Below are 18,601 nucleotides of genomic sequence, written 5' to 3'. Positions count from 1 at the left end.
CAAATCAGGTTTAGATTGCCTTTCTCTAATTGCTAAAAATATTTCACATCTTTCAAGATATTCCTTAGCCAATTTTCTCTCTTCTTTTGCAAACTCTTTGTTCAGATCCAAGCCCCATTTTGTTTTAAAGATTTATTTATTTTATGTATATGACTACACAGTTGCTCTCTTCAGACACAGCAGAATAGGGCATCAGATCCCATTACAGATGGTTGTGAGCCACCATGTATTTGCTGGGAATTGAACTCAGGACCTCTAGAAGAACAGTCAGTGCTCTTAACCACTGAGCCATCTCTCTAGACCTTCCATACTTCATTTTTAATAGGTATTTGCTTCCTTGACTTTCTGAGGTTTTAGTTCACAGTATATTCTAGATACTAAGCCTCTATCAAATGCATAGACCTCTCCCACTCTGTGGGCTTTTCCTTCACTCAAGTTGTTTCTTTTGCCGCACAAGCCTTCTAGTTCTACAAAGTCCCATTTGTCATTTGTTGGCCCCAACTCCTGAGCAAACAGGGTCTTCTTATTCAGAAAGTCTTTTCCTGCACTTGTAATTTATATGTGCTGCCTAAGTTTACTCGTAACTGTTTCAGTGTGTGAAGTTTCACACTGAGGGCTTTGATCCATTTGGAGTTGGTTTATGTGCAGGATGATAGACGTGGTTCTAATTTCATTCTTCTACACACAGACATCTAATTTTCCAAGTGCCATTTGTTGAAGATGCTATCCTTTCTCCAGTGTGCTCTTTTTGGCATCTTTGCCAAATATCAGATGGTTGCAATTATGTGCATTCATGTTTAAGTCTTTTATTTTGCTTCCCTGATCGACAACTCTGTTTTGGGGAGAGGACCATGATGTTTTTATTATTATAGTTCTATAATATAGCTCAAAATCTGCTGTACTAGTCCCTCCAACATTGTCCTTTTTGCAAAGAACTGCTCTGCTCTCCAGGGTCTTTTGTGCTTCTATGTGAATTTTAGTAGTTTTTTCCTATGTCTGTGAAGAATGTCAGAGGCATTTTGATTGGGATTCCACTGAATCTGTAAATGGCCAGCTTCCCATGTTCATATGGGTTCTGGAGATAAAACTTAGTTTCTCTTGCTAGAAAGGCAAGACCTATTTACTTCTTTTCTGGCAGAGGGATTTCACTAGTCCTCTCTTTTTCTATTATCTCAGCAAAAGCATTTTAAGAATCTGACTCATAACACCAAAGGTGACTGACAGTATCACGGAAGGAACATGATCTAGAAATCAGTCTGGGTTTATCTGTAAGTCAGGGTCTGTGCAAGGAATTCTTATTTTATTTAGTCATTAACTTATCTTAGTGCTGGACTTGCCAATAGCCAAGTGTGTACTCAAGGGTTAGATGATGGGATGTTAGTGGTGGGATTTTATTCCTAAAAGGGATAGAACAAATACTATGATAAAATAATAATAAACAATAATAATAATAGCTGATTAAATACAAAATTAGGAGAAATCCATACTGACAATATCTACTTTTAATTCTGTTAATACCTAGAATATTAAATTCAATTAGAATATAAAATACAATTAGAGAAAACCATAAATAGATAATTATATTTGCTCATTGGTTTGTTTCCCTTTAAGTATAGAGCAGTCAAATATGTTGTGCTGATACAATATGAAATACATTGGTTGAAAACAAAAGAAGTAAAAACTTTGCTGTCTTTTTTTTCTTTAAAATTATAATAATTTCTATAGATCTTCAAAAGGTGGTTTCATGGAAGAAGTCCAGACCTCACCTTCTGAATCCAACAACAATCCTGTGTCCTTCAAAGATCTTGTTATCCATTGACACTCCCTGTTGATATATTGACAGGGTTGCAAACACAGAACAATTTAGATGCTCTAACCAGGAAATGAAAACCAAAGGTATATCTCAACAAAAGTCTCAGCTAAATATTTCTTCTGAAAGCTTCTCAATAAACACAAACTGATGTTCTTCCCTGTCATCATTGATCAATTTAGTCCTCAGGGAGTTTCTGAGAGTGAAGACCATAGAAAGTTGTAGATGAAACAAATGAACTTTGATAGGAATCAGAGAGCTGTTGGATGAATGTATATATACTTGACCAATCTACCATTTGCTTTTTATGTCACGAACTTTCTTTTGAATCTCTTTGTAGATCCATCCATTTCTTTCGCTTATAGTTGATGCAATTTTAGCAAGCTCTAAAAGCCTTGTGCTGACAGTCAATCAACTCTCAAAGAGCCTCGTCATTCTTGTCAAATCAGCTTTAATGGTTCTTGGCAGAAAATCCAATTGTTTCCATAATGGTGGACTTAAAGAAACTGTAAGTTAATACTCAAAAGGATTCTGTGTTCTCTAAAAGAAAGACTTGTACAGATAGGCCATGTTCATTTGTGCACCCAACCTTTAGTCACTTAACAATATGAATTTTGCTGTCAGTCTGTTGTAACAGACAGAGCAATAAAGTTGAGTATCAAAAGTCTGGCTTAGGCTAGCCAGATGGCTCAGTGGTAAGTGTACTTACTACCCTCCAATGCAGCCTAAAGACCTTAATCCATGTAAACCTGGATGGAGAAAGTCAGCTTCACCAAGTTGTTTTCTGACCTCCACCTGGGGGGCTTGGCACACCTGCTACACATCATACACATCATACGCAACACAGTAATAATAAACACTTTTTAAAAATCTGGCTTAGACTCACATCTTCACCACTTAGTAGTAGTGCATCCTTTGGCCTAGTACTTCACTCAACAGTCTCAGTCACTGTTAGTAGATAAAACACCTAACTGAGAGAGCTGTTGTTGGAATTAAATTAAACCATACTGTGAAGGTACTTTCTAAATTATAAGCCACAATATAAGTCATGTGTGTAGTAATAGTGAATTTAGTGATGTGTTGGGTGGATATAATGAAGAAATTAATCAAAAGTTAGAAATGGGTTGGCACCTATCACTGTGACCCTATGCACTGATGTCTTAAGAGCGTGTCTTTACATGTTTTTCAAACAACCTATTTGTGCAAACTGTGGAGAAAAATCATTTCCTATTTCCCAAGCAGATCATGGTCCTCTGTCCCTTCATATGAGTTGGAGTGAGAAGATGTAATGAGCTTCTGTTTTATGTGCAACTGAATGGGTGAGTCTCTAATCTTGTAGGTAGACGATAGGAAGACACCTTTGCCAGTAGTCATGTCACATCTCCTTGGTATTTACCAGAAGGGTTCAACTTCTTACTTTTTAAAAAGTATTTCTGCATGTAGTAAACATAGCTGAAATATGATTTGTTTACATTGACAGTATATGTGGCATCTAGATATGTATACAAGGCTTTGATAGGACTTCAAAGACTACTGCTTATTCTAAAAATTGCTCAAGGTATTCTTCACATAGAAAATTTTATTTAAGTACAGTAGTGCCTTGTTTGTTGCAATTTTCTCTTTCTGTGGCTTGTTACTCAGATCACCTTTTGTCCAAAAGTATTAAATGGGAATTTCCCAAATTAAGCCCCCTACAAGCTTTCAATTGTCAGTTATTCTTGACCACATGATGGAACCTTTTACCATCCTTCCTCACTCCGTCCGAAATGAGCCATCCCTTTGTCTGTGCAATTCTCACAGAAGACTCTACCTGCCCATTACTCACGTGGTGGCTGGCAATCAGATTAACTGTCATACCATTACAGTGCTAGTGTCCAGGCAGCCCTTATTTAATATTGGCCCCGAAGTACAAAAGTAACCGTGCTGGCAATTCATCTGTGTCGACAAGAAACCCGAAAGCACACATTTAAGTGAGAAGGTCAGAGCTCTCAACTTAGAAAAGAGAACAACTCCCTTCCCAAGGGTGCTAGCATCTACATTAACAAATGTTCTGGCTGTGAAATAATGAAGACAAGAAACAAAATCCATAATAGTTTTGTTACTGTACCTCAGATAGTGAAAGTTACTGTCAGAATATGGTTAGGATTCAGTTGAGAGAGTATGTGCAGAAAGAAGCATGATAGAAGTAATACCTATTTAAGGTCTTGTAGCGTTTCCTGTAGATAAGTGGGCTACTAGACAAACACACTGATTTAGATAAACATGTATAATGCAACATAGTTAGGAATGTCTCATAGTTCGGAATGTCTGTATAACCAATTAAACAGAAGGTAGATTAAGATCCACCAGGGTTAGATAGCCTGAAGATGAAAGCAGGGAGTTGCTAAGAAGTTTGTTGTGGTAGAATGCTTCCTCCAGATATTCCATTGAGGATCAACTGTCATCAGAATAGCAAGTTGATTTGGTCCAACGGTCCTTGTCAGAGTATTGGATCACGAGGTGGAGTCCAGGCAGGGATGTTGTTTCATTTGCTCTTCCTTTTCTATAACAGTGACATCCTGAGTTGGTTATGGGACTCCTCAGGATGAGTTTCAAATCTAGAGCACAGGACACTTGTCTCTTTGTCAGACATGACTCCACCTATTAATATACCAAGATTTCAGGTCTCATATCTGTACAATAGACATAATGCTCATCTCACAGGAAGAGAGTTTGTGTAGAACACTCAAGAGGTAGGAGTCAGTCAGTTTTGTCACACCTACCTGTCTTTCCTTTCACTTCTGTTTTCTTTCAAGAGTTAAACTTGACTTGGGCATATTGCAGATATACCTCATTACAACTGTGATTTCATCTGAGGAAAAACATAAAAGTAGAGAGATTTCTAGAAGCACTGATTAAATTATTTTCATTTCAAAGGGGGCATATCACAAATAGCAATGTTCATTCAGGAATATAACGGAAGGCCCATGTGTGTCAATCTGGCTGACTGACTGACTCATTCTGACTTTGTGTTTCCAACAGTTAATGATATGGACAATCATCCTCACTTTTGTTGTACTTGTAATATCATAGTCTTCATTATGTGATGAAATCCAAGTTAAGTAACTGTACATTTTTCTCAACAGGCAGAAAATATTTGTTGTGCTTTTTGATCATTTTGTAACTGAGGGAGAGATTTTACAATGGGTTATTTCCCCAAATATTTTTAAAATGATTTATTTATTTTGTGTGTACGTTAACACATGAGTCTAAGCATGACATGACGGTGGTGGACAGAGAACAACTGTCACAGCTCAGTTCTCTCCTTACACCATTGTAGTCCTAGGGATTGAAGCTAGGTCATCAGGCTTGGTGCCAAGCACCTTTCTCTGCTAAGCCATTTCATCAGCCACCCTGCCTCCAACACACATACACAAAAAGCATATATTTAAGGTTATCATTAGGTCTGATACTAAATTTCTCTTTAAGAAAAATGTCATTAACGAAAGGATGGACCATCTAGAGACTGCCATATCCAGGGATCCATCCCATAATCAGCTTCCAAATGCTGACACCATTGCATACACTAGCAAGATTTTGCTGAAAGGACCCTGATATAGCTGTCTCTTGTGAGACTATGCCAGGGCCTAGCAAACACAGAAGTGGATGCTCACAGTCAGCTATTGGATGGATCACAGGGCTCCCAATGGAGGAGCTAGAGAAAGTACCCAAGGAGCTAAAGGGATCTGCAACCCTATAGGTGGAACAACATTATGAACTAACCAGTACCCCGGAGCTCTTGACTCTAGCTGCATATGTATCAAAAGATGGCCTAGTCGGCCATCACTGGAAAGAGAGGCCCACTGGACACACAAACTGTATATGCCCCAGTACAGGGGAACGCCAGGGCCAAAAAAATGGGATTAGGTGGGTAGGGAAGTGGGGGGGAGTGTATGGGGGACTTTTGGGATAGCATTGGAAATGTAATTGAGGAAAATATGTAATAAAAAATAATAAAAATTTTAAAAAAAGAAAAATGTCATTAAAATAATAAGCTTTAAAACAGCCTTTATTTTTGCTTTCAAATTACCACAAAGACATAATAACCCCAGAAAGGCCTTAAAAACCACCACTGAATGTTGAATGAGAAGCAGAGTATGAGTTCCATGTATCTTGGCAGCCCTTCTTTCTCCACCAGCGGTGGGGGAGGAACAAGTTGGCTACCTACATAAGTAAAACTTTCTCACAGCTGATGATTTTGCTATTTAAATATGAGATGAGAAGAAAGTGATTTTCTTAACAAAAGAATATGAGTCTTGCCCATTGGAATGATACTGAGAAGTGACAAGAAAGAAATGAGGGAAATCTTTATCCTCTGGCTTCATGAGTACACTAAACATTCCTTCCATAGAGCATACTGTCAACTTCCTCCCTCTGCCTATGTGAAGGAAGCTAGAATCCTCCCCTTCTTTCTGTATTGAACAAATGAATTCTGTTGCAGCTGGGATGGCCAACGGTACTTCTTTGAATCTCTCTGTACTTAGGCTGAATCTGTATTTCTGCAGGGAGTGAGGCTTTCTCTGCCTCAGATGATGACAAGTATTCTTGCTCCCATACCCACATGGCATTGTGCAGTGCTCACTGAGGCAACGCCAACTTCATGCTCAGTACTGGAACGATGGTGAAATTTGGAAGCTAGATGTATATACTTAGGATTTCTTAGTTGTTTGATCACATCAATGAAAGGATATGTAATCAATCTCCCCTAAGACAGTGAGTGGTATTGGCCATAACTCATTACTCCGCCAAGGATTTGGCATTTCAATCGATGGGAAATGATGTGTGATCATTCTAATTTATTATACATCATTCCCATCAATCGACGGGTTGAAGCCTTTACATAATAAGTACTTACAGACATTGTCAATCATTCTTGGTCCAAATGCCTCCCAATGCTGCCATTTGGGATATTCTCAAAGCATCATGAAAATGGAACGTACCCCGCCCCCCTCAAATCACAGCTACAACGATTTCATTCAGCAGGAGACAAGGAGATGACCTCTTACTGAGTATTCCATTCACAATTGCTTAAGGCTAGGGCCATGACACAATATAAAGAATGTGAAATGGATTTGTGTCCTGATTAGTCATGCTTTTTCATCCAACCCATCCAAATGGCGATTCAAAGATGGTGGAAGGTATTGGAAAAATTCTTGCGGTTCACTTCTCTTTTAAAAAGTAGTCAATCTCCTTCACCTACCACATTAAAAAAAATACTATTTCTTGACTGCTTTTTGGAATAGTGTCAAAGCATATTGATTTTCCTGTCTTTTGTCAGTGAGGAGGATGACATCACAAGAGAGACAAACAAGAGATCACACATGGCCTATACTTTCAGATAAGATCCCCATATGGCATTTCCCACACTGCACTAGATGCAGCTGTCTGATTTCATCAGTTCTTTTTGTTTTAAGTTTGACTCTCATAAAAAATAAAATAAGAGAAGACATGCTTGAATAGATATATTAAAGTAGTAGTGACAAGAGTCATGATTCTGGTCATTATATAGTACATGGTTTTCATTTCATGGCATCTCCCAAAATCTACCTGATGCTTCACTGTGGTTGGTGGTTTGAATAAAAATGACCCTGTAGAGCCATGGAGAGTGGGACTATCAGAAGGTGTGGCCTTGTTGGAGGAAGTGTGTCAATTAGAGTAGGTTTTGAAGTTTCAGATGCTCATACCAGGCTCAATTTCTGTCTCTTCCTGCTACTGGCCAATCCAGATGTAGACATCCTAACTCTCTTTCGAGCACCAGGTCTCCCTGCCTGTTACTATGCTTCCTGCCATGATAACAATGGACTAAACTTCTAAACTGTAAGGAAGCCCCAATTAGATATTTTCCCATATGGGTGATGCTGTGGTCATGAAGTCTCTTGACAGCAATAAGAATAAGATATTCACCTCATCACATTTTCTAGGTTATCATATATCCATTTTCTACATTCTGTTATTTTCCAAAGCAAAACTATGTGACTCTGTGTTCATATGGGACAATTCTTAACATCTTTTGAAAGGATAATGATGTACCTATTTTCTGTCATGACACACATGACAGCCTCTTTATGAGAACAGAAGTAAGTACATACCTTTTTGTTTGTTTGTTTGTTTGTTTGTTTGTTTGTTTGTTTGGTTGGTTGGTTGGTTTTTTTTGGCTGGAAATGTGACCTATGATACCTATGACTATTTTCTGTAAATTGATGTATGAAGAAAAAACAAACACAGAGGACTCTGCATCTTAATAAACCTTTGTAAGAGAAAGAGAAGTAACAAACTGTCGTTTTCCCCTGACAGCCACATGTCTGCTATCAGCTATTGCTTTTCCAATTGCTCAGAAGCTACCTGAGGAAGTCTATGGGTTTGGGGAAGGAAGCCTAACATGGGGCTTTGCCTGCGGTGGATGCAGATGGTAGGGAAATCAGCTCAGGCACTGTGTGACCCACCCACAAGAAAGTATACTTTCACCTCATAAGAAGACCAATAACCCCCAGGATTGGAAATGAAATACTAATACAATAGATTCCAGTAGACTCTGGCTCTGTATTTCAAAGCATTCATTAGCTCATCAAGATTTGCCTGAGCCAACAACTTCTAATACTGGAAGGAGAGGCCTTCGTCACTCCAAGCACCAGGCTTTCCTCTCTGCTTGCTCATCAGCAATCAGTGGGTCTTGGCAGAACCAGGGCTTACTGGGAAGCCAGCTGGCTCTGTTAGCTCTTCCTACACTCTGGGGTTTATCCAGGCTAATGAAGTATCACAGTTCATTATCCACCTTCCTCCTCTACCCCCCATGAAGAAGCTCTAGTGAATACCAGGTTTGGGGCAGGAAGCATCATTGCTGCTGAAGCTGCCAAAAACAGCTGCCAGTATCCTATACAAGAACTAAGGTTTATCAATACTGGTGCAAGAACAGTCCCTGACCTTGAAGAAAGCTACAAGGCCACCTGAACAGGAGCAAGAATATTATTTACCAATTCCACCTTTTCCTAAATAAATATGCAATAATCACTAATTACTCAAGGCCTTGCTATATGCCAAGCACTGTGTGTGCCTTAGCTTTCCTAGATCATAAAAGCACATGAGATATTGGTGCTATTGTAGTCTTAGTGTTTTAGGTGAGAACACAGTAACAGTAGGGGCATATACAGGTAAAACGACTTGCCTAAAGTCACAGAGCATGAGAAAGAGCTGCCATTCCATCTGCAGTGTCACTGTATAAATATCCTTATGCCAGGAACAGGACAGCTTTTAGAGAGCAAAAGTTGCCCTTCAGTTCAAAGACAAAGAGGAAGTCAAAGAGAGCTTTGTTGGGCAGGAACAGAAAATGGGGAAGAAGGGGGAAGGTGGCCAGCATCTAAACTATCCAGAAGATGTTTCCATGACTAGAAGCATACATGGTAAAAGTGATTATGGGAATTAAGTCATCTCCTTTCCCATAAATATTCCTAGAGAAAAAAATGCTACAAATATTCAAACGCACACATTCAGGGAGGAAAAAGTATGATTACAAAGCAAGGAAAAAAGATTCTCTCTCTCCCTCTCTCCCTCTCTCGCTCTTCCCCCCTCCCTCCCTCTCTCTCTTTCACTCTAATGTACACTCATCACCCATCACAGTTCACGTTTCTCTAAAACAATGCTGAGAACAACTGCATATATAAGGTTTGAGGTGGTAAGACTGGAAATTCTTGAGTAATAAAATCTTCAAAAAGAAAAATGGAACTTAGTAATAAGCAAGCCTTTAACTACATAGACACATTGCCAGGTACCACTTTAATAAACTATTACAAATGATCGGTGCTAAGGTGTTTCCAACAGATGTTTATTCAAGGAGGCTGGAAGAATTCTTCCATATAGAAGCTATTAGTGGAAAGATTGGCTATGCATGGTTGTGATGTCAAATCCATACCTAACAAACTTTTTTCCTGTCAATCAACAATCTTGCCATAAATTCATTCATTTATAACATACCTTTTTAAAAAATTGACAGCTTCAAAGTGGAGAATGAAATGGACTTTTGTTGTTGTTTTTGTTGTTAAAATGATTTCAGAATGGCTTCTTGCTACCTTTTAGGCAGAGAGAAGTAGTGAAGCCTTGTGACTTTTAACTTCTATTGAAAGAGGTCAACAGCCATTGCAAATGCCAAGGTACTTCTCCAAAGCTGGTTGACTCCAACAAGAATGGTCAGCCTCCCAGGTTTGGCTCCTGGAGACCCCATGCATCACTGATAGACAAAGATTAGTGCTAGATGGCTCACCTTGACTGTCAGGGTCACTACAATCAAAGCCAGATGAAGTTGTTATATAAATTCTCTCCTGCTGCCTTTGGGCACTGTGGTATATTTGTGGCAATGGGGTTCCATATAGGCAAGGGAGGTTTTGTGATCCAAGGTATTAGAGTAGGGCTTTAGATGGACCGTTGGGCCCTACTGCTGAGTTCTGTGGTCCTGGATTTTTGATCATGCATTTCACCCACCCAGAATGTTTCTCAAGCTCATTTATTGCTAGTTTCTGTTGTCATCATCCAACAATTTACATTCACAAAAACTACAGAGTTGTGAAGAATATACTTAAGATAGCAAGCATGTGCTCTGTGTCTCAGGTATAACAGTAGTAGAGGCAAGTAGTGTTTGTGTGTGTGTGTGTGTGTGTGTGTGTGTGTGTGTGTGTGTGTGTGTATGAAAACTTGTGGTCAACCTCAGGTCTAATTCCTCAAGGACCGTCCACCTTGTGCTTTTTGAGACAAGGTCTCTCATTGGTCCTGGACCTGGGTATTCTCCTGTCTCTCCCTCTCAGTTGTGGACTCACACCATATTCCTGTGTGTGCTGGGAATTGAACTCGGAAGCTCACTTTACTGATTGAGGGAGATCCACAGCCCCAAGATTTACACTACTACACATGGTCAGAGGTAGGATGTTGTAGTTCCTTTCAAGAATCCTTGGCTGCATTACTTAATACAGTAAATTCTTCTTTTCACATAGTAGAAGGGCCCTTCTGTCATTAGAAGCAAAGAGAGATAGTCTATTTGCATGACTAAAATTTACATCTTTTTTTTTCTGGCCAAATAACACCTATTCTAAAGCCAAGGTCCTCTCTGCAAGATTCTTTTAGTCCATATAATACCACCATCCTCTTTAATCCTCTTCTCACTGTTCTTCTTAATCAACCCAACCAAAGGGAAGATATAAATAAATTCTCATACACAGGGTTGAGAGCCAAAAGTGACTTAATATACTAATAAGACTTTCAAAATGTGTCAACAGGAGCTCTTTGTTCTCCTGAAAGGGATGAAAACCACCACAATTCGTTGCACTGAACCTACTGACCAATGCTTTCTTCTCTTGGCAGAGGCTCTGTTGCTCTGTTAGACAAGACCCTCATATATTCTCCACTTCCTGCACTTTCCACGCTACATACATAGTTGGCTATCCACTCTCATAAACCCTTACGTGTCTTTGCCTGCTCAAGCATCCCTGCTGGACTTATACTCAGACATATTCCATTAACACCTCTCCAATTTGGTCCTGGAGTGCTTGATTATTCCATGGCTCTCAGTCACTCCCTCCATCTCATCAGAGATGTACAATCCCATATCATCTCCGTAAGTTGTCTACAGGCTCACACCACAAGTGTACAAGGCTTGAACAAAGCACATGCTCTCAATTCTACCATCCCAGGCTTTGAGAAAACTCACCAGGCCTAATCTTAGCAAAGAGTCTAATGGGCTGTGGGGGTTTCAAGAGGGAGTGAAACACTGTTTGAAGGATCATGAAAGCATTCAGGAAGCATTCCTTCAGTCTGCTAGGGCTTATTTTATAGTGTTCTCCCTTGTGCTTGCTCAGAATGAAAGAATGATTAGGCCACTTTAAACAGCCATGCATGGGCAAGAGCCTGAATTCTCCAACATTGGCGTGTAGATTTCACTTTGCATTGCTTCAGACTGACAGTGTAGCATAGGCAGATATTCCCATTTAGATATCTCTGCCAAAAGAATTCTTGTAAAGGCTGATTTTTACATTCTTGTCTTTTAATACAACCATACTTTACTTCCTAGAGCTACCAAAGGTCAAAATGTTTGTACATTTAGGAGACAATCACAGATTTAGTATTTAGAGCAGATTAACCCAAAGTTGTACTTATTTTTTTTAAAAATACTATTGTCCAAAAATTTTTGATTTGTGAGCTTATTTTATTATATTATTTTATGTCTTTGCAGCACTGGAGACCACACCCAAGGCCCTGGGCATGCCAGGTAAGTGCTGTTCTACTGACTAGCAGCCCAGACCCAATTCATATATTTTTATTGTTAAAAATTTATTTTTGCTTTAAATTTTGTGTATTCATATAGCATAGGGGTATAATTAGTGGATATAGATATAGATCCTGGAAGGTGTTTATTTGTTTGTTTTTTGAGCTTCCTGACATGCATGCTGGGAACTGAACTCAGGTCCTCCAAAAGAGCAGCCAGTGTTCCTAACTACTGAGCCATCTCTCCAGCCCCTTGATTGTTTTTAAGCAGCTTTACACATTTAATTTTGAGAAACATAAAGAGGCCCATGTGCAGTACCTTAGTGGTAGCACACACACACACACACACATATACACACAAATACACACACACACACAAATACACACACACAAATACACACACATACACACACACATACATACACACACACATGCACTCAAACAAGCACACATACACACACATACATATACACACACACACATACACACACACACATATACTCTCACATACACACACACACACACACACACACACACACACACATATTTGCCATCCTGTGTGAAGATAAATGTAAGAGCCTCCTTTTCTGTCTCTTCACACTGGAAAGCTTTGTCCCATGATTCCTCATTGCAAAAATTCAGCTAGCCTCTGGTGGCAGGACAGTGGCCAGAGTAGACTACCAGTCAAATTACTTCTTCTATACCACTTCACAAATGCTTACAATTACAAGTCTAAGACTTCCCTCCAAATCTTTAGAAAATTGAGACCCATTGCCTATGACGAATAAATCACCTGTTATCCTTAGGAATCCATGTATAGTGATGTATAGCCACTGTAATCATGGCTAATCATGGGTAATTACATAATGACCTGCTCCCAGACTTGCCTTGTCTCTGGAATCCTTCAATAGAGGCAAGTGTCCTGTCCTCTGCCTAGCCTCGTTGCTTCCTTCCTTGTTACATACTATTTGGTTCAGAAAAAAAAAAAGGACATCAATTTTCTTGAGTTGATATTTGAGAACAATACAGAAGAAAAGAAGACAAGGAGAAGAAGAGGAGGAGAGGGAGGGGGAAGAAGAGGTATAAGAAAGAAGAAAAAGAAGAGGAAAAAAGGAGAAGGAGGAAGAAGAAGGAGGAGAAGGAGGAGGAGGAGGAGGAGGAGGAGCAGGAGCAGGAGGAGGAGGAGGAGGAGGAGGAGAAAGAAGTTGTTTCCAGGAAATGGTTATAGAAGACAGAGCAATATAGATATATAGATAGGTACGCAAGAAAGACAGGATGCCTTGGGCTTATGACATTTAAACAAGGAATGCTGAAAATGAGGTATTAGGATAAAGTTACTGTAAATAAGATCTCTATGTCTAAATGAGACTCTCTCCCCAAGCCCCTCTTACTTTGTGATTTGCACTCTCCAGCCCCTCTTTCAGTGAAATTCAATGGCTTCCATTAGCATTTGTAAATATGGGAGTCCCTCAGCAGAGCTGCATCTTCTTTCCCTTTTGAGGGACATCCAGCTTTCCTTCCAAGGGGAGAACTTCCCTGTGGTTACCCATTTTTCTCAGCTTGGCGCTAATAATTTTCAATGGTGAAGCCAATCCTCATGAAACAGGATTTGTGATCCCATTTGATTTCACTTGAAAGAAACTGTAAATACCCAGTAAGGGTGGAAACAATGGCTCACTGACATAAATAAATAAATTAAACAAACAAACAAACAAACAGATAAATAAATAAATAAATAAAATTACTGTAGAGGGGAAAAGACAAGAAAGATGTAGAAATATCATTTAATAAACTACACTCTTGATCTCCAGAATGCAGACATCCTTGTTATCAAGGGTGTTTACTGCATCCAGTTTGGAAAAAAATAGTGCTGTCTCTGTCTTCCTACCTGTCTCAGAAATAAAGAAGGAAACATTTCATCTTTTTAACCTTTTAGGTCTACATGGAGAACACTCTACATCTCTCAAATCATAACGTGACCAGCCTTGTTTAAAACACAACTGCTTCATAGAGATAATACTTCGAGAAAAAAAGGCAAAAGTTTACAAATTAATCTTTTTTCACTGACTTACAAGACCATCTTGTGTGATGCCGAGTTAAAATGTTCTGCCTGTAATTCAATTGTAAAGCCCATCTTGTACAGTTAGGAACTAAAGAATATATGCTGCTGTTTACAGTGGGAAATGCTGCTGTCAGTTCTCTGAAAAGGGCAAGCACCATTTTGCCCTGACCAACCAACCAGCTGTCAGTTGTCCTCTCATGATGGTGCCATCAAGCAGGGGCTTTTAGGATGGTAGGATGGACACCTCACTGTGTTCTCGTCCTAACCTGGTGAACTTGTCTACACAGAGATCAGAAGGTGAGGCAACACTGGATTTAAGGAAAACAGACCTTTGTAATCATATCTGCACAATTGAATCAAACTTCTGCTTCTAGTAGATGTCAAATTGAATTAAAACTTCAATTTATAGCAAGCTGACCATAAGCATTTCACTGTGGAGTTTACTAAAAGTATCTGGGTGGGCTGAGTGCCACTTGGGAATACAGGCAACCAGAGCTCTTGCTCCTGACAGATTCTTAGTGTTTCATATGTGTTTACTGGGTTGTGACTCTGATAAAATTAGCAAGTCCCTATACAGGTGTGGCAAAGCCACTTTCTATGGTACTACTTTCTATGTGGCATGCCAGTTTTCTTCACGGAATCCACCATAGACCTGGACTGACTGTCCCCCACAAGGAAATGACAAGTGAGATGACACATGATGAACACAGCTATTCTAGAACTTTGTGACATGGAAATGCCTCCTAAAGGAATTTCCAAATTCATGCTTGTAGAGCACAGTGAGTCACAGGTGTCAAACTGCCAGTGACATGCACTTGTAGAAGAGTTTTTTTTTTTTTCCAGAAGCTGTCATCCCTGCAAAGATGAGTCAGTTAGCTTTCCAGCCTTCTGGGTATGTCGATTAGAAACTGTGTTTATATCCACCCATGTTCTAGGACACTAACTGGAAGTACCATTGCAAAGAAATCTATACAATCCATTTCAGGAGCATAGGGCACTCTTTGCAACTGGGTAAAACACAACAGCATGGCCCAGAGCTCTCAGCCTAAGGAGGCCACATGGTTGTCACTAATGTTTGTGGGGAATGCACCACTCCTGAGAGAAACTGCTCAAACCAACCTTCTTGGACTCTGATCATGATAGATGTTCATGTTACAGTGGTAAACATATGATTCCATTCAGGAATAAACTTTTCCTGATGAATTCTGGTCGTTAAAAGTCTCTCATTCCAATGCTCTTATGAGCAGTCTCCTAGAATCTGTGACCCTTTAAACTGTCAATTTGACAACTGAGAATTACCTGAGAAGTTCTCAACAAGGAATTGTCTAAATCAGGTTCTTCTGGGGACAAATCTTTCAGAGATTATTGATCACATCAGTTGACTTGGGCAGACACAATCTACTGTGGGCTCATCCTTCTCTAGGTTTGGGGTCCTGGGCTATCTGAATAATGAAACTCAGTTAAGAACCACGACAAGCATCATACACTCATCTCTCTATTCTTGAGTACAGATGTAATTTGACTAGCTGTGTCAAGTCTGTGATACTTTCCTTGACTTCTTTGCTATGATGGACCATAACCTGGGATTGTGTACTAAATAAACCTTTCTTCTCCTAAACTGTTTTGTGTCAGGATATTTTAGCACAGCAACAGGCACAAAACTAGGGAGACGTGAAACAAGGATGTTTATAAACCCATGTGCTTCCATTGTGAAGGAACACACATGAGGAAGACCAATAATGACAGCTATCTTTATCAACATCTTGCTTTATGTGAACCTCTCTATATCAATCTCTCTATATCAATCTCTCAATTTTATACAGTAGCCCCATGTTGAAGGCGTCCCTAGTCACCCATTTTACAGTTATGAAAACTGAGATGCAAAGAAGCAAAGTGTGTGGAGCCTTTGCCTTTGACACGCAGCTGTCAAGAGCTACAGAAGATTCGTGTTGAAATCTGCTCATCACTAACCCTACAGGTTTAATTCACTCTACTCTTTTTTACATAATGTATGTTTTAGTACTGTAGAGGGAATGAACAAATCATTGCCAAATTTCTGGATGATTTTATGACTTGCATGATCCTGGCCTCGAGAATAGCAAAGACTGGCTGAGCTCTCAGCAATGGTGGGAGCGCACTAAACACCACACTGTGTAGTATGACAGCCACCCATCCCACATAGACACTGAGTACTTAGAATGTGACAATGTACCTGGAAAAAATGTATTTCTAGTTGATTTAAATTAATTTAGGTCTAAAAAGCTACCTCTGTTAAGTGGTTAACACACTGTACACATTACATCTACAAGAAAAGACATGATAATCATGGTATACCAGATCAGCACCAAGAGTTTTACAGAGTGGACATGATAGATATTGGTTTCTTACCAAAAGAGAGAACAAGAATGTATCACCATGCAAAGGAGAAAGTTTCTTACAAAAGACTGAATAATACTGTGTGGCGACAAGTACTGCTGAGAAGAGAGAAGAGAAAAAAAGAAGAAAACTGAGAGCCATGGCGCCCATACTAAGACACTGCTACCTTGTCAAGACTAAGAGTCTCTTTGATGGACTAGAAGTTAGAAAGAATGAATGGCTTTTCAAATTTGGGGCTGGGGTTAGAGCTGAGTGTAAGTCCTTGGGTTGGACACCTACCTCAACACTTCCTACTTCCTCATGCACACACAGAGTACATACACATACATACAGGCAAGAATCAATAAGAGGATGGATGGGGAGGGCTCACTAGGTAAAATGGATGTCATCCAAGAGGACTTGAGTTCAGATGCCCAGGATCCATACAAAAGCTGTGGGCACTGAGGAACATCTATAACCCCCAGGAATCAAGGGGTAAGCAGGGACTGGCAAACTCCCTCGAAGCCAGTCTAATTGATGAACTCTGGGTTCAGTAAGAAGGCTACCTCCAAAAATATCATGGCTATGTAGGGAAAGATAATGTTGGCTTTTGGCTTTCACATGCACACACACACACACACACACACACACACACACACACAGAGAGAGAGAGAGAGAGAGAGAGAGAGAGAGAGAGAGAGAGAGAGAGAGAGAGACATGCCACGTAAAGGAGAAGCAAGAAAGTGAAGATCACCTTTGAAAGCCTCACTTCTGAGAATCATTGTTAAAAAGGGAAGAAATGAAACCTATACCAACCAGTATATGAGCAATCTAGACATCTGGTCTTTGGAAGTCAAGGGGAATAAGTTACTGAGGAAGGAAGTGTTGACAAAGTATCAAACATTAGGCAGTTGGTAAGTGATTCTCCTGAACACTCGGGATGGGAGTGAAATCCCTGGACCACTAAGAGCTGGACTTCGTGGAGAGTGGTCCTTGTCCTAGATGAACAATGAAGGGCAGCCTAGCTAAAGGTGGAATTGTAGAATTGGTTGCTTTATTCAGGTGAGCCAAGTTGCCCTGGAGCCTATGTTCCTTAACTGTTGGGGCAAAGAAATGTCAGTCTAGTATCTAAACACAATTAAAGGCAGCTAAACATTTTTGTAAACTCCAGAGAAATCCTGAAAGGAAACTGCCTTTGAAACAAAGCAAACAACACTTACCCAATTCTTTTTCTCTCCCCATTTTCCTCTCGACTCCACGTCGAGCTCTTCTTTTTCCTTCTTTCTTTTGTTTTGCCAGCACTCCGAAATCCTAAAGAAAATCTCTGTTTAAAGAAAAATGGATTGAGATAAAGAGATATCTAGTGCTGGCCCTAAAGAGGTGTGATTCTCTAAATGATAGACCCTGATATTTAGACTGCACCTTCTGATTTGCGAGAATGTGAACAAGCTTAGAGGAATTCTGAAGGTTACCAAGATTGTTGTTTGTTTTTTTTTTTAATAAAGTTACTAAAACACATCATATTATGTAAAAAATAACTTTGGCAAACTCAAAAGGTAGTAGAGAAAGAGTAAGGATAAGGAAGGATGTGGAAGGAGAGGAAGAAGAGGACAAGGAAGAGGAGGAAGATGAGAAAGAGAAGTAGGGAAGGACAGAGAGGAGGGTGATGAGGCGGAGGAGAAGAGGAAGAACCAAACAAGGAAGAGGAAGAGGCAGAGGAGGGTGTCAGAGAAAAGTGGGGATCAGGGTCAGTGCTGACAAGCCCTGAAAGATCTCAGAGATACAGAAAGAGGCTCAGTGTCTGCTCTCTTCTCCAAGAAGCTTTTGCTTTCAAATCCACCTCCTTTCCTTCCTTGCCTCATCCTGGACACAACTCATTTTTTTTCCCTCTGAAATAGCAAAAACAGCAAAGCTTTCTCACCAAAGCGATGGAACCACTTTTTACCACAGCCCAATTAACTGGGCACGTGTGGGCACACACAGAATGGCAGTCACAGCCAAGCAGCTCTGCTCTTCTTTCTTTCATTTTTCACTCAGGAAGAAGCAAAGGGAGGAGGCAGCACACTTACCTCTTAAAGTGTTTGTTTGGA

At 39.9% G+C, this 18,601-nt stretch overlaps 1 long non-coding RNA gene across 1 annotated transcript; it reads right to left on the bottom strand.

Annotated features, from left to right (window-relative positions):
• Nucleotides 1–3,376: 3,376 nt before the first annotated feature.
• On the bottom strand, nt 3,377–18,318 carry A830019L24Rik (RIKEN cDNA A830019L24 gene). The gene is made up of 4 exons (NR_040551.1): nt 17,934–18,318; nt 17,732–17,835; nt 4,573–4,661; nt 3,377–4,450 (listed from the first exon to the last, which is right to left on the bottom strand). It is a non-coding gene; the product is annotated as an RIKEN cDNA A830019L24 gene (long non-coding RNA).
• Nucleotides 18,319–18,601: the final 283 nt, after the last annotated feature.

This window comes from Mus musculus, chromosome 3, assembly GCF_000001635.26.
Source record: "Mus musculus strain C57BL/6J chromosome 3, GRCm38.p6 C57BL/6J".
In the NCBI taxonomy this organism is placed as follows: domain Eukaryota; kingdom Metazoa; phylum Chordata; class Mammalia; order Rodentia; family Muridae; genus Mus; species Mus musculus.
Note: the sequence above shows the minus strand (reverse complement) of the source record. Positions and strands in the feature narration are given on the sequence as shown.